Source organism: Nicotiana tabacum, chromosome 24, assembly GCF_000715075.1.
Source record: "Nicotiana tabacum cultivar K326 chromosome 24, ASM71507v2, whole genome shotgun sequence".
In the NCBI taxonomy this organism is placed as follows: domain Eukaryota; kingdom Viridiplantae; phylum Streptophyta; class Magnoliopsida; order Solanales; family Solanaceae; genus Nicotiana; species Nicotiana tabacum.
In genome coordinates, this window is record NC_134103.1 from 65,785,363 (window position 1) to 65,797,952 (window position 12,590).

General features: G+C 36.1%; 1 long non-coding RNA gene across 3 annotated transcripts; it reads right to left on the reverse strand.

The window, feature by feature from the left end:
• Positions 1-607: 607 nt before the first annotated feature.
• Positions 608-6,736, reverse strand: LOC107796144 (uncharacterized). 3 transcript variants are annotated; one of them, XR_012706596.1, is made up of 3 exons: positions 6,421-6,736; positions 3,277-3,477; positions 608-2,438 (listed from the first exon to the last, which is right to left on the reverse strand). It is a non-coding gene; the product is annotated as an uncharacterized LOC107796144 (long non-coding RNA). The 3 variants fall into 3 exon arrangements; XR_012706595.1 differs by having other exon boundaries at positions 3,277-3,487; XR_012706594.1 differs by having other exon boundaries at positions 609-2,438; positions 3,277-3,468; positions 6,421-6,735.
• Positions 6,737-12,590: the final 5,854 nt, after the last annotated feature.

Genomic DNA, 12,590 nt, shown 5'->3' on the forward strand with positions numbered 1-12,590 from the left:
TTTCACACACACTTGGGTCTTGAATATTTAAGGCTTTTGGTTGAGAATTTCTTACCCATTATGTTGATTTCTTAAATTCCTTACTTGTATTGTATATCTAAGTGTGGATTAAATATCTTATTGTGCTTATGTATTGAACGATTTTTATTTATATTATAGTGAGTTATTATTTCTTTAATTATTCTTGTTCTTTAATGTTTTCAAATGGATTAGCTAACCCTAGGACTCGCCTATTAACTTTGAATTAATTTTGAAAAAGATAATTTGGGATTGGGAAAGATTAATTAACAAGAACTTGAGGCGTTAACCCTCACTTTATAAATTCTACCTAGGGATAGGATCGAACTACTTGTAGCCATGTCCGGGTGTGCTAAATCTATTAATTATTTAGGGATAATTTAATTAGGAAGTCTTGTTAGTCTTCAGAAGAAGCTAATATAGAATTATTACCCGAGGCTAATTAACATAAACTCGCTCATATTTATAAAATCGTGAAATACATTGGATCGTTACTTGAGTGTAATTTTTCTTGTATCCATACTTGTAACCATTGATCGCTTTCTAGGTTAGATTACATTTACACATTTAGACATAAATATTTTCACAATCACCTTTTAAGTATTTAGCTTAGCATAATAAGCGATAATTCTCTTATATTGCCTAATCGCCTACATATTATTCTCAATGGGATTTGACCCCGACTCATAGTTGGGTATATTTATTTTTGTTTTTTTTCTTGTTGCTTTTTTTGTTTATTTTCTTAGTTTTTAAAAGAATGGCATCATGTAATGAAATATTTTCGAACGGTAGTTGTTCATACTTTGATGAACAACTATAATTGTTAAAATTAGTTAATTCTTTAAAATTGTTATGACCGCATCAAATGACTCTGCCTCAGGTCTAACTGGGAATGCATAGCAACGGGGCTGAGCACTACCAATCTGACCTCTACCTCTCGGACGACCTCTCCCTAGCTGGCCTCCATCTCTAATGACCTAACCTCCACCTCTGGTGCCCTGACCCATGTCTATAGCTAGCTGAGTGGGCGGTAGAGCAGCTAGTTTTGGAATCATGGCATGAGTACCCTGTTGTGGTCTACTTCTCCTCAATTTAGGACAGTACCTCCTGACATGACATGTGTCGCCACACTCAAAGCAACCCCGCAGCTGGCATAATTGCTGAGTCTGAGACAATCTCTGATGACCCGAATGACCCTCATAGTAACTCTGTAGCGGTGGTGCACTAATAGAAGCTGAAGGTGTGCTAAAAACAGGCTGCTCGAAACGAGATCCATACACGGCGTGACCACCTGAAGGACTAGGAGACACCTGGAGTTCTGACTGAATGGACTTGATAGGATGGCCTCTACCAAATAAACCTCTGCCTCTAGACGAGGCACCACTAAAACCACTAAAATAACGAGGCCTTTTCTCAGGTGCTGCCTCCCTACCCTGACCACGAATCCTCTCAATTCGCCTAGTGATCTCCACAACTCGAGTGTATGAAATATTATCCTCAGTCTCTCTGGCCATCTATTTGCTGATGCCATAAGTAAGGGCATATATAAATCTCATCACCCTCTCCCTCTTAGTAGGGACCATGATAGCTCTATGGCATGCCAGATCCACAAATCTGGTCTCATACTGGGTAACAATCACGCTAACCTGTTGGAGGCACTCAAAATGATTGCGGAAATCCTCTATCTAAGTAAATGGGTTAAACTTTTACAAGAAAGTTGAGAGAATTGATCCCAAGTGAGTGGAGGTGAACCTCCTGGCCTGCCCTGAACATAATCCTGCCACCACCTCTTGGCAAAATCGTGCATCTGAAACACTGCGAAGTCAACTCCATTGGACTCCACTATACCCATGTTGTGCAATACCTCATGAAAATTATCCAAGAAATCCTGGGGTTCCTCAAAAGGTGTGCCACCAAAGAGAATAGGAAATACGTTGGTGAACCTATCCAACCTCTTCAACCCTTCGAACGACATCGCAGGTCCCTCCCCGGACTGTGTAGCAATAACAGGATGAACTTCTCCAACTGCCGAAAATGTCAGAGTTTGATATCTATGATCCATCTACTTTGGAGTATGATTAGTGGGAGTCTGGGCTCCTCCCCCAGCCTAATAGACAGCTGGTGGTATAAGAAATACACCGGCCTAGGCCACGCTCTCCATAAGACCCACCAGGCGGAGTAAGGCGTCCTGAGTATTAGGGTAGCAATGAACCCCTATAGGACCTCAGTTGGTCCAACTGGCACGGTCTTAATAGGTACCTCCTCATCTTGCTCGATCTGAGGCTCTGCAACAGGTGTTGTTGTGCGTGTTTTAGGCTGACTCTACCTCTGCCTCAGCCCCGACCTCTATCCCTGCTAGTGGTTGCAACCTGGGGCTCCAGTTCCTGATCAGTTATGGATGATGTCCGTGTCCTTACCATCTGTGAAAGAACAAGAATAGAATGATTGAAACTCAATGATAGAATAAAGTTGTACAATAGAGAAAGAAAGAAGGTGAAATTTTCTAAAGCCTTACAAACATCTCCGTACCGATCCTCAAAACTCTACTAAGTTTGCTCATGACTCGTGAGACCTAGGAAACCTATTACTCTGATACCAACTTGTCACGGTCCAAAATCCCAACCACGGGGCCATGATGGTGCCTAACATCCACTTGTTAAGCAAGCCAATGCTAGATAAAGAATTAACTAGTTTTAAGAATTTATAATTCGAATAATAGTAATTAATGACAAATAAACTCTTAAATACATGAAATAATTACATGAGTAACACAGTCTATACTAATTCCAGAAATTCGGAGTCACAAGTACTTGAGCGACTAGAATACTACAAATATGGTCTAAAATAAAATATTGTTGCACCCTATTTTGCATAGGTCAAAACAAAATACAACTAATGGTTCTTCTAGAGTCGCCACCTAATATTTTAAAGTATATTAGGGTATCTATAAGTCTGTGAAAGTTATTATCTTAATGGTCTGCTAATCGGTGAGATTTGGATAAGGGCTCTAGTTATTCTAAGGGGAAGATGTTTGGTATCCCTTAAAATCTACTTGAGGCAACTCCTTAAACTTATGCTAGGTTCAGGGAAAAACATATCTATATTCTAGTTAATTAGTAGTTTAAAGTTTCTAAGTGAGATTTTATGAAAATGTTATGTCTTATTTGAAAGCTCATTATTTTGGAAAAGGTTGTGTATTCATCTTGAAAAGAATGATGTTATTTGTAAATCTCTATAACTTAAAGAACAAAAGGTTACCTTTGAAATATGCCTTAGGTTGAAAATTGGATATACCTCGTCTTTGAAAACTGTTTCAGCAGAAAGCCTTGAAAAAGGTTGTGTATTCATTCCTTGTTGTATGGTTGTTGTTATTTATTTAAACATTTCCTTATAATATGCGCGACTTTATCAGATTGACTTTCCAAAGAGGATTCATTTTCGTTCTTGAATCTGCCAAAGCTTGAAATCACTGAAATTGTTAGTAGTATCATAAGTAAAACTATTTATTTATTTGAAAAGATTAGTTTTAAATGTTAAATCTCAAAAACGTTAAAATAACAAAAGCAAGTGAATCTTATAATCTAGCTTATCCTTTTTCCCTACAAATCTTGGTTTGCCTAATCAAACAAACATCCAATAATCAGTGTTAGTTTTCCAAAGATATATATACACAGAAGCAACAAAAAATAACTGCTATCATTAAAAGATCAAGGAAATGAGAGTTGGACTCTTTAATAACTAGGCCAGTAAGCAAGCCAAGCCCAACGGAATTCAAATCTGCAGTAGACTCCAATAAGCAGGAAAGTAGAGGAAGCTGCCCAAGTCTAAAAGTTGGGCCTGAGTTCCAAAAGGACTCAACATGCCCAATTCGAACATGCATGGTAATAATGAAAGGGAAAAAATTAGTACATATAAATATAAGGTACAAAATAAATTATGACATGTAAGTAAGAGATTTGAAAAGACATAGTATGATTTTAGTTTTTTTTCATGCCAACCCTATGAAAATTAGTTAAGGTCGAATGAGAAAAGGCTTAGGGTGAACCATGTCTTATTTATGAAATTCCCATATGGACCCCTGATACTTCAGAGTTCACAAGGGTCTCATGGACCCAGAATAGTGCTTGTGCCAGGAAGGGGTGCCTCAATCACAAAACCAGACTCACACCCATATATCCCTAATCATTGAATTTTTACTCCTCCTCAAAGGTTTAGACACAAATGAAGTGTCACCTTAGTAGTTTCACATTGTCGGTATGGTAGAAGTAAACATAAAAGTTCATGTAAACCTTTCAGAAATTCAAACACACAGAAGTCTGATAACTTGAAACAAAAAACTATATAGGACATTACAACTATCATTAAAGACATGGGCAACATAATGCTGATCTTAGGACATTTTGTCAGAGCACTAAACACAAAGCTAGATCACTATAACTAAGCTTCTAATGTTCCAATAAAATCAGAGGCTTTGAGGTTGATCAGAACACTTAAAAGAACAGGAACTAAAGGCAGTCATATTATGAATAAGACTGGTTGCATGTTTTTAATAGATAGTTATTGTCTCTAACCACTACTAATTCATAAATGCCTTATTAAGTGATCCAAACATCAGTAAGTGACAAAGAAGGACATATACACTGGATTTATTAATTATACTAAAGGTTTAGCACTTTAGGCTCTTTAAATAGATTCAGATTACTTGGAGCAGGTCAACAGGCATTTCAACAAATCTCCAGAATAGTTTACATAGTTGAGACCTTCTTTCATTAAACACTTGAATTAACAACCTTGTTCATACTTCCTAAAGATGATAACAACCAACAGAGACATCAATGTAAATAAAAAGGTTAGTTTTAGTCTTGTTTAGACCTAATGGCATGATATCTAGTTGTAGTCTATCAGGTTTCTAAATTACTAAATCCAAACAACTCCAGATTCATGATTAAGTTCTTTATAAACAATGATATCAACCAGACATGAGATAGTAAGTAGGGATATTCATTCTTAGTGGGTGAGAACATGGCAAAGAGATCACATCCAGTTTACTTAAACATGTGAGTGATTTTACTCGCTGATTACACCAACAGACTTCCATTTTAGATCTTATGTTCAGCATCATTAACTTAAGTTATTAAGGTAGACAATATTCAAGAGAAGTTTTTAATAAGGAACATAGTAGTTTAAACATGAACTTTCTCAACTAAAGGGCATGGTTCATGAACATCACTGGACTAGCAAAAGTAGCATGATAAGTGTGGGCACAAGCGTGAAAGTCAAATAAGTGTCACTCAGTCAATGTAGCAATATAAGTGACATACAACTACATCATAGCGCTAAAACAATAAGGAGATAGCGAGTAATGACAAGGCTGATCAAGGCACAACAAATGGGCAAGTTGTGTGATAGCTATGCTAACATGTTCACCACATGATTCCAAACTACAATGATAGATTTACATGAATCACTAAATGTACGAGGCAAACATGGTTTCCACAAAAAAACTGCCAGATCAAATGTAAGACATGAGCATTAATGAGAATCATTTTTATTGAACTAAAACAATCTGGCATAACATCACAAACATAAAGATGAGCATAGTGAAATAGATGTGAAGTCTTAATAGGACATCAGAAGAAGCATAACTCAATCGATTTAGCTAACATAATAGTGCTCATATGGCTATAATCTAACTAAAAGGGGTGGCTTAAACATAACAACAACATAAGGTTTTAGCTCAACTAATCATAAAGGCTTAACAAGATTTTATTCATAAAGATAACAGCAGTGCAAAATCATCTTAACTAACTAAGACGTGAGAATTAAAGCTCAATGATCATCACAGATTAAATAACAACACCAATGCAATATAACTATAAGGAAATATCATTAATCTCAGAAGAAATAGAATAACATGAATAACAAGACATAGTGAAAGCCACATATTAGCATGCACAATTAGTTATTATCAATGTAAACGGCCTAAACATAGAATTACATAACTAATTTAGGAAAAAGAGAAGAGGTAAGTGTACAGTGACCTTTTGTGGAGTAGCAAAACAAGTAGAGGAGTGTTCAATAGCAATTTATGGAAACCAAACTCAAAACAAAAATACAGCAATTGAACTCGAAAAAAAAAGAGAAGACGGAGATTAGAAGGGAATTTCTGTGTACTTAGAACAACAGAAAACTCTCAGATTTTTAATGCTCTTCTTTATGTTTTCAGTGTATTTTCTAGTGATATTAGGGGTGTGAACATTGAATGCCCTATTTATAGTGGCTTTCAAGCCTTGAAGTTCCGTTTGAGTTCAAATCGATAGTAGAGAATGAAGATAGATGGATGATGCTAGTACGGAGGGTGAAATCAGAAAACAACAAAAGGAAAAATAATGAAGATTTTACCTTGTCACGAGGAAAGAGGAGTCAACATTTGAAGAGTGAATGACCATCGGTCAAAGCTCCATCTCCAGAGATTACTGTATTTGACCTTTGGACAATGAATAATTATTATGAGATTGAAGATCGATGGCCATGCATGGTCCGATTCGAGGGAACAGAGAAAAGACGATTGAGTTCCAGGTTGCATAGTTTAGGTCTAGCATTTTTGATTTGGGGTTTTGAATTTTAGCGATGAAATGGGAAGGATTCAGGCGGGATTCGCGATTGAAGAGACAAATTTGGAGTTTAGGAAAATAGATAAAGGTTTATTGTGGGATAATAGCGTTCGTTGGATCCAACGGTTGAGATGAGATCCGGCGAAGGTCTAAAGATAAAAGAAAAATGGGGATTGATTGTGGACTGTTGATGAATTAGATCAACGGTCCAGATCATTTTGTATTTCTTTTGTGAGTGTAGAAGAGGGGTGACATGTCGCCTTTTGGTTGGCTTAGAATGAGTGGCATGGATTGCCAACTTGGATGAAAGGGTGGGTTTCGGACCGAGTCAGGCGCACTCGGCCTGGGATGTTTGGGCTAAATCAACTAGTAGGAATTTAAATTGTAGCCACATTGAGTTTAATTAGAAAATTGCAATATTTAAGTTTTTAACTCCTTTTATAATTAAATTAATTAGATTTAAATAATCCTAATTAAATACAATAAAATATAATCATCAAATACATTATTTATTTATTAATATAATTAATTAGTTATTGAAATTAATACCTCGCTTATTAAATTGTAAAAACAAATTTCGGCTAATTAAAGTAATTAAGATAATATAATTATAATTTTGAGACTACATTTTTGGTAATACTACGAATGTTATGTTAATTAATTAAAACAGTAGGAATAGCATAATTTATAAATAATTAAGACAAAATTATAATTAATTTATTATTTCTCATTATTGTTATGTACTATATCATTTATATCTTAAGAAAATAAGTATTATTGATTTAAAAATATTTTACTACATTTATTGCTGATTAATAAGTGTAAATAAACTAACTAAATGGGGAGGGTCAAAATTGGTCGTTAACAAATACAACTGTCTGAAACTAGGTAAAAAGTAAAACATGATATAATGGGACTTCAAGGACTGTAAATGTTGTCCAGCTCTACCTCAAGTCTCCTGAATGAGTTGGATACGAGCAATCTCCTCTATGCGCCGCCAGGACCAACACCGAGATCTGCACAAGAAGTGAGGAAGTATAGTATTAGTATAACCGACTCATGTACTCTGTAAGTATCGAGCCTAATCTTGATGAAGTAGTGACGAGGCTATGACAAGACACTCACTATAAACCTGAACGGATGATAAATAAAAGGCAATAGAAATATAGAGAAAGCGAATAAACTCATAATAACGGGACCCGAAGGTCAACTAACATAGGGCCCCAGAATAACATTAACTCATAACCTCATATCACAGTACATAAATAGAACACCACAACTACCAAGAGTTACAACACATCATACCCCATTGCGGCGCGCAACTTGATCCCAAAATCATTACAATATCTGTTGCGGCATGTAACCCAATCCCAATTTTATATCGATATCTGTTGTGGCATGCAACCCGATCCCATTATCAAATCCTTTCATTTTTGTTAGGGGGGAGGGGGAACTCGTTCCCAATATTAATTCACTATCATTAACAACTCAACACAACCAATTCCAAAATCTCAACACAAAATGGTACTAAAACGTACAAAACACCAATGAACTTCAACAGAGAACAGCCAACATCTCATATTTACAAACCTCGACAAGTCATTATGGCAAGAATAGCCAAAGGACTCACACAATCGATTAGAACATAATTAAGTGCAACAAGTAAGGTAAAGGCAATAAAGGAAAGTAAGGGCATGAAACAATAAAGATATACAATTAATACAGGTAGGAACATATAGCAGGTAAGTAGATATTGTTCGAGGAATGAATAAACTCAAATAGGTAAAAGCCAAATGACAGATAACAAATAAGGTACGAATAACAAGTAAGGACATGTAGTAATCAAATCATGTAGTGAGATATAACATAGAATAAATGATGACATAATGATAAATAGCCCAACCCGCATGTATTAACCTATGACAGTGCATATACACTCGTCACTATGCATATACATCGTTTTCACATTTAATTCACGTAACAAATAGACCAACAAGTCTTAATTTCCCCAAGTCAAGGTTAAACACGACACTTACCACTTTTAGCAACCAAATCAATAATCAACCACGACTTTTCCTTTAGAACGAGCATCCAAACTAACCGAATCCAGTCACATATCATTCAAACAATCAAAAATAAGTTTTAGAAACTACCCATGAGTGAAAAAGGTTCAATCTTTAATGAAATTAAAAAAGTCAACCCCGAACCTTCTTGGTCAAAATTCGAGACTCAGACCAAATCCTGATTACCTATACACCCCCCCGCCCCCCCGAGCCCGGTCATGTGAAATAAAATCTCTCAAGAAATCACCTCTATGGAGTCTAGGGTTGAAAAATGGTGTAAAATGAGCTAAGTCCCGACTTTTCATCTTTTATGTAGCTGCAGGTTACACAATTACGAAGATGTTAGCAAATGTGAACCACTGATTGCAAATGCAATCAGTGTCTCAGCCCTACAGTAGTTGCAAATGTGATATAATGTTTGCATTAGCGGAGAACACCCCACTTGCAAATGCGAGCCAACCTTCGCAAATGCGAAGTTTCTCAACATTACAATGTATCGCAAATGCGATACAAGAGTCGCAAAAGCGAACATAGTATAGTTTGCATGTTTGCACTTGCGAGACTGACATCACAAATGTGAGGCTCGCAATTGCGATTAGGTTCTCGCAAATGCGAGACCTGTAACTTGACACCAGCAACAACTGTGCATCAGTTGTTCCAAATTAATCTGCAATGCATTCAAAACTCACCCAAGCCCCTCGGTCTTCAAATCGAACATATACACAAATGTAATAACATCATAAAATCTTGATCGCTACCTCAAATCATCCAAAGAACATCAAATAACAAGAATCGATCATCAAAATTCAAGATTTCAACTTGAAAACTCATTTTTCACAATCTCTCACATAATGCGCCGAAACGTGCTCGGGTCACCCGGGAACCCAGCCAAACATAGTACAAGTCAAAAAATATCATACAAACCTACCAGGATCGTCAAAATACCAATCCGAGGTTGTTTACCAAAAATATTGACTGTGACCAACTCAAATCTCATTTTAAGTCAAAAATAACCTTTTCTTTAAAAATTCACATAAAAGCTTTTCGAAAAGTGACACGGACCACACACGCAAATCAATAAATATTAAATGAAGCTATGAGAGGTCTCAGAATATAAAAATTAAGGCTAGTACGCAAAACGACCTATTGGTTCGTCACACATATGTTGCAATGTATTAAAGAAGATCTAAGTTTGTAGCTGATGTGGCAGGGTTACCAAGAGTTAGTTAGAAGAGTCAGTTGTTACTTACGCAGTTAGTTGTTATTAGAATTGTTAGCTGGTAATCAATTGGTTAGTTATAAAGAGGAGGAAGTTTCATTGATTCATTCTATAAGTATATTGTAAATTGTATATTGATATTCATTCAGAAAATAAATTATTTCTTCTCTTATTCTTCTAAAACTTCTCCGAGCTATCTTCTCATCAAAAGTTGCGCTGAACTAGCTTCCAATATCTTAGAGCATTAACTCCTAGATTAAATCTTCCTTCTCAATTCTCTAATTGCATCATTTGATATCAGAGTTGTCGCTCCTCGACATTAACATGGGCAGAGATAAGAACCAAGACAAACCCATTGAAGGCATGAAAAGGAAATTCTCAGAAATTCTAGCACAATTATAGATATTGATAGAGGGCTTGACTAGCATGAAATTTTGTAATGTAAACAAACAAGGAATTACTCGAAATTAAGGAGGCAATTGGGTTTATCAAATAACAATACAAGGGAATGGCATCTTCATTTGATGGTGAATCTTCAGGTCCTGTTAGATTTGGTCATTCTAAGGAAGTCCAAACAAGTTCTGCACCGACTGATAAAAGTTCTTTCACTCGATATTCTCGACTTGATTTCCCTCGATTTTATGGGTATGATTTGAAATCTTGGTTTTATATGGTGGATCATTTCTTTTCTTTGGAGAAAATTGCCTTCGATGAAAAGGTGAAGGTGGCTTGTGTTCATTGATGGTAAATCCATTGTTTGGCATAAGCCGTATATGAGATCTAGAAATACTGATACATTTTCAACTTGGACTGAATATGTTTTAGCCTATATGATAGCTTTGGGGATGGGTTTGAGGATCCAATGGAGGCTATCAAAAAATTGAGACAAGTTGGTAGTGTGAAGGATTACTAGACTAAGTTTAATAGGTTGTTAAATGAAGTTAATCTTTCAAATGAAAATGCTATCAGTTATTTCTTAGGAGGGTTGAAACCATAAATTAATAAGTTTGTTAGGATTCAATCTCCTAGAACATTAATGCAGGACTACAATTTTCTAGATTGCAAGAAGGTGTCTTTTAAGCTCATGCGCAATCTTGAGGCCTTAAACCAGTTCCACATACCAAAATCTAATCCTACCCACTCCTTATGTATTTAAACCACAGAACTACACAAATCTACCTTACCAAACTTTACACTCAGAAAAACTTTTGAACCAATTTCCCATAAAACCAATAGATCCTACGGTAACACAGCTGGTAGAACGTTGACTGCAGCAGAAATGGATGAAAAGAGATCAAGGGTTTATGATTTTTCTGTGATGAAAATATGTGTCATGACCCGCAATTTTTCACTGACGGGATCGTGATGGCGCCTAACATTTTACTTGCTAGGCAAGCCAACGTTAGAAAATCATTAAACCAATTCCTTATTCCCATTCAGTAATTAAAAATAATTAACTAAGATAAAATATAATAAGTACGGAATATCATAAAACTGTATTAATTACTACCACCCGGATCTGGAGTCACAATTCACGAGCATTATAGAATTTGCTACAAGTAATAGTCAGAAAGAAATACAACTGTCTGAATGAAAGAAATAATAGAACAGAAAAGATGTACGGGGACTTCAAGGTCTGTGAACGCCGACAGATCTACCTTGAGTCTCCGGACAGCGGACCAATAGGAAAATTTCGATCAACCCGAGCCGGTATCAAAATCTGCACAAAAAGTGCAGAGTGCAGTATCAGTACAATTGACCCCTTGTACTGGTAAATGTCGAGCCTAACCTCGATAAAGTAGTGACGAGGCTAAGGCAAGGCACCTACAAATCAACCTGTACAATTTAATAGTGTATATGCAAATAACAGAAATGAAGAACTAAACAGGAAATGTCGGGAGGGGAACATACTGAGGGGAATACAAGATAAAGAACTACAACAGAATGATCACCGCAGCAGTCAATATACCATGAATCAACAAGAATAGTGAATACAGTAAGGAAAAATACACGGCATCACCCTTCGTTCTTTTACTCTCAATCTCACCATAAAATTAATAGAAACGGCACGACATCACCCTTCGTGCATTAACACTCACAATATGGCACGGCATCACCCTTCGTGCATTAACACTCTCCCTTACCATAATGCAATGCATAAATAACAACAGGGAGATAGAATAACAAGTACAAACCTTACTTCAACATTTAGTTCAATAATATCAATCTCAACTTTGAAATAAAAACTCAATTATCATCAGAAAATCCGTAAACATGATAAGAACGATAAATTAAACAACACTAGTATAACACGTAGCAATTTGGCATAGGAATGAGACAATATAAGAAAAATAGAGAAACATTGAAAACAGGTAAATTGGCGGCGCATAAGTACTCGTCACCTCACATATACGCCGCTCACATGAATTTCACTTAGCAAGTAATCTAAGGTTCCTAATTTCCTCAAGTCAGGGTTAGACACAATACTTACCTCGCTCCGAAGGCCACTTAATTCTCAATCACAGCTTTTTCTTTGGAATTCACCTCCAAACCACTCGTATCTAGTCAAATATGACTCAATAATATCAAATATTACTAAAGGAATCAATTATATTGCATAAATTAAATTCCCCAAATTTTCCTCCGAAAAGTCAAAAAATTGACCCCGCGCCCGCT